A 4,592-nucleotide genomic window follows, 5' to 3' on the forward strand; every position below is an offset into this window, starting at 1 on the left:
CCCAACTTTTGAGGATTCCTCTAATTATACTCATTCAGAAGTAGATTCTAATTCATCTTTTTAGACTTTTGACATTTTGCCTGAGTTGTGTGCCTATCTTCTCTTCTCTAATAGACTGTAAGTTGATGGAGGGCAGAGTCTCTATTCATCTTTGTATATTCTGAAAATGGGAGGCAATGGTGGGGTAGGTACTTAATATTCACTGAATGTTTAAATGAAGTAACTATTTTCAGAATTTACAGACACAGGAAGTCTGATTGTTTGCTTGAAAGTCTGACCCATCATAGCATTGATCTGAATGTGAAACCAAATTAAGTATAGATCCCTGGCTATTTTGTGATATTTTAAAAAAAACAGCTTCAAGTTTAATTAGCACTTACTCTTTGAAACTGGTTCTAACATAATTCAATGAGTCCTTATGTATGAAAATCACCTGAAAGGGAAGAACTCTGAAGAGTAATAACAACCACAGCTTATAACCCTTTCCAGGAGCATCTTATCCCTGGGGACGCGCTGGCACAAAGGTTAGGGATAGGGTAGCTGGAAACGGTAGTCTTGTGACACGGGCTGCTGACCCATCTTTCCATGCCCTCCAAGGTGATATTATTAAGATCCAAGCTGAGAGCTTCTGAAATGACATCTTGGGTGGGAAGCACTTTGCAAACCCTAACGGGCAAGGGAAATGTTAGTTATAATTATTACTATTCAGAGAAATCTTCTGCGAAGTGGTTGGGGCATGAACCTTCCCATTTGAGAAGGTGAGTTCAGTACAGCCGGGTTGGTGCTGCACGAATTGTTTTCCTTTCTCTTTGAGAACACACTTCAGAGGCCTGCCCTCTCTGGAAAATGACTTGATCTGTAAATGTCAATGATTCAAAAATATTTCTAAGGGGGATTCTCGCCACATACAAGTCAGAAGCTCAGTTAGAATTCCCTGAACTTGAGGCGAACACTCCTGTCCAGTTCCACATTAGGACTTTCCCTCTGACCTTACATTTCAAGGAGGGCTTCCCAAAGGTGAGTCGAAACCTCCTGCGGAGTCCTCATTTGCCCCTCAGTATAAAGGACACTCTGATTAGAGCCTGCAAATGGCAAACATTTTAGTAGCTACGTTTACATTTATTCTTACTATTGTTCATAGAACGGATTCAAACATGATTCCATTTACAGACAGCTCATAAATAGTTGGTTTTAAGTTTAGCCTTAATCCCTTTGGGAATGAGTTCCTTTTATGGTTCACAATGTGACTCCCTAGTTTGAAAAAGAAAAAAAAAATAAGCAAATCCTCTAACACTTAGAGGAAAGCACATTCTATTTCATGAGCTTTCTTAAAAATTCTGGGAGCATGATTAAGCTGCTTGCTTGCCAGCATGAAGCTGCAAAGGAGAAGGCAGAGGTGACAGAACTCAAAAACCCCTCCAAAGGGTAAACCAGAGGGAAGAGAAGAAAGAAAAGATTCTTAGAACTGTCAGTCTGTAGAAACAAGAAAAAATTTCATAATATTTTAAAAACAAACAAACAAAATCTAAAGCAAATTAGTCCATCAGACATGCGTTCAGCTTGCCTAGCTTGAGAAATAATGAATTCAGAATAGGATAGCCATAGGATACTAATACCTTGTATTAGTTTCTCTAAGGTCCATCTAGTCAAGGTTATGGTTTTTCCAGTGGTCATGTATGGATGTGAGAGTTGGACTATGAAGAAAGCTGAGTGCCGAAGAATTGATGCTTTTGAACTGTGGTGTTGGAGAAGACTCTTGAGAGTCCCTTGGACTGCAAGGAGATCCAACCAGTCCATTCTGAAGGAGACCAGTCCTGGGTGTTCTTTGGAAGGACTGATGCTAAAGCTGAAACTCCAGTACTTTGGCCAACTCATGCGAAGAGTTGACTCACTGGAAAAGACTCTGATGCTGGGAGGGATTGGGGGCAGGAGGAGAAGGGGACGACAGAGGATGAGATGGCTGGATGGCATCACCGACTAAATGGACAAAAGTTTGGGTGGACTCCGGGAGTTGGTGATGGACAGGGAGGCCTGGTGTGCTGAGATTCATGGGGTCGCAAAGAGTTGGACACGACTGAGCGACTGAACTGAACAACATTATTATGGGTTTTTACTTTGGAGTCTAAATGAAAAAGCACAAAACCCCACTGTTTTATAAAGTGAAGCTGTCCAAGCTTTGGACTACCACCCAGAATGAGAAGGTCCTAGGCCAAAGGAATCAGAGCCTGACTGAATCTATCCAGATGAATGGGTCAGGGTTCCCGGTCAAGAGACAGCCTGACAGCACTATGGCTGCTCTAAGCTCGACCCATTTCAAAACTCACATCATTGACTTGTTGTCATAACTCCAACCACTTAGATATAAAATACTGACTTGTTAATCCTTCACGGTGTAGCTCTATCTCAACGACATTCTTTTGTTGTTCAAGTGGGCTTAAAGAAAAGAAGTGAAGTCGCTCAGTGGTGTCTGACTCTTTGTGACCCCATATTCTGTAGCCCACCAGGCTCCCGCCCATTGGCTTTTCCAGGCAAGAGTACTGGAGTGGGGTGCCGTTTCCTTCTCCAGAGGATCTTCCTGAGCCCGGTCTCCAGCATTGCAGGCAGACGCTTTACCATCTGAGCCACCAGGGAAGCCTTACTTGTCTTCTATTCAGGTGAATAAGTCAAGTGCCTGTTGATTGGAATCTGCTGGTGTTTTTTTAAGAGATTTTTTTCCCCTCCTGGGCTTGCAGGATCTTAGTTCCCCCATGAGGAATCAAACCTGGGCCCTTGGCAGTGAGAGCACAGCACCTTAACCGTTGGACCACCAAGGAATTCCACCAAGTGGGCTTAAGGGAATAATAATAAAATTAAAGAGATTTTCAAATAGGGTAATTACATATCTTATCTTCCAAACCAGGGCATTTTTGAGAATAAAAGTCTTGCTATTAATAATTTATCCAGCCCAGAGCCCCAGAGTCCACGCTGGGTCCTCGCTGATCTTTCAGTTGTCCGCTTACTCTTTCCTTCCAAGATGACAGATGCTGCTGTGTCCTTCACCAAGGACTTCCTGGCAGGTGGAGTGGCGGCGGCCATCTCCAAGATCGCGGTCGCGCCCATCGAGCAGGTGAGGCTGCTGCTGCAGGTGCAGCATGCTAGCAAGCAAGCCACTGCAGATAAGCAGTACAAGGGCATCATACTGCGTGGTTCCTGTCTATGTCCCCAAGGAGCAGGGAGTGTCCCCAAGGAGCAGGGAGTGTCCCCAAGGAGCAGGGAGTCCTGTCCTTCTGGTGTGGTAACCTGGCCAATGTGATCAGATACTTCCCCACCCAGGCTGCTCACTTTGCCTTCAAAGATAAATACAAGCAGATCTTCCTGGATGGTGTGGACAAGAGGACCCAGTTTTGGAGCTACTTTGCAGGGAATCTGGCATCAGGTGGTGCCGCCGGGGGCCACGTCCCTGTGTTTTGTGTACCCTCTCGACTTTGCCCGTACCCGTCTAGGAGCCGACATGGGCAAAGCTGGAGCTGAAAGGGAATTCAGAGGCCTCGGTGTCTGCCGGGTTAAGATCTACAAATCTGACGGGATTAGAGGCCTGTACCAAGGCTTTTACGTGTCTGTGCAGGGTGTTATCATCTACCGAGCTGCCTACTTCGGTATCTATGACACTGCCAAGGGAATGCTTCCAGATCCCAAGAACACTCATATCTTCATTAGCTGGCTGATGGCGCAGTCAGTCACGGCGGTTGCTGGGTTGAGTTCCTATCCGTTCGACACTGTGCGTCGCCGGATGATGCAGTCAGGGCGCCAAGGAACTGATATCATGTGCACAGGCACGCTTGACTGCTGGAGGAAGATTGCTCGTGACGAAGGAGCCAAACCCTTTTTCAAAAGCGCGTGGTCCAGTGTTCGCAGAGGCACGGGCGGGGCTTTTGTGTTTGTCCTGTATGATGAAATCAAGAAGTTCACCTAAGTTATCTCCTAGTTTTTCTCCTGTGACTAGGCATGTTGTATTATATAACATATCTTGAGCATTCCTGACAGACTGTTAGCTGTCTGTTTATCAATGGCAACTATTTACTGGTTGAAAATGGGAAGCAATAATATTCACATGACCAGTTTTCTCTTAAAGCCATTTCCATGATGACGATGGGGCCCAATTAATTTTTTTTTTCAGTCACTCCTGGCAAATAACAAATTTGAAGAAATAAAAAATACCTGGAAAAAAAATAATTTCTCCAGGAGAACAGGCATAAGCAAAACTGCATAAGAAATTTCGTGTTGTTGTTTGTTTTTTTTTTAATTTTCCCCCTCTTTCTTTCTTCTTACCCATGGAAGAAAAAAAAAATGCGAAAGACTTTGAAATGACCCAGAAACATTATTGGGTATCTTCAATGCAGAACTGTTTCCTAAACACCCTTCCAAATTAGCTGATTTTATAGGGTCTCCACAACTTTCACTGTCTTTGAACTATTATATTTCTCTCTGAGTTGCACATAACTGGTAGAAATGGAAATGCTTCTTGTCTGCAGAGATAAAAGTTTAAAAAAAGATGGAAATACAATTGATTTCCTCCTGCCTCCTTTCCAATAAGACCATTTCACAACTTTTAT

At 43.9% G+C, this 4,592-nt stretch overlaps 1 pseudogene; it reads left to right on the forward strand.

Moving 5' to 3' along the window:
- Positions 1-3,013: 3,013 nt before the first annotated feature.
- On the forward strand, positions 3,014-4,196 carry LOC120883125 (annotated as a pseudogene).
- Positions 4,197-4,592: the final 396 nt, after the last annotated feature.

This window comes from Oryx dammah, unplaced genomic scaffold (genome assembly GCF_014754425.2).
Source record: "Oryx dammah isolate SB20612 unplaced genomic scaffold, SCBI_Odam_1.1 HiC_scaffold_24, whole genome shotgun sequence".
NCBI classification, from domain to species: Eukaryota; Metazoa; Chordata; class Mammalia; order Artiodactyla; family Bovidae; genus Oryx; species Oryx dammah.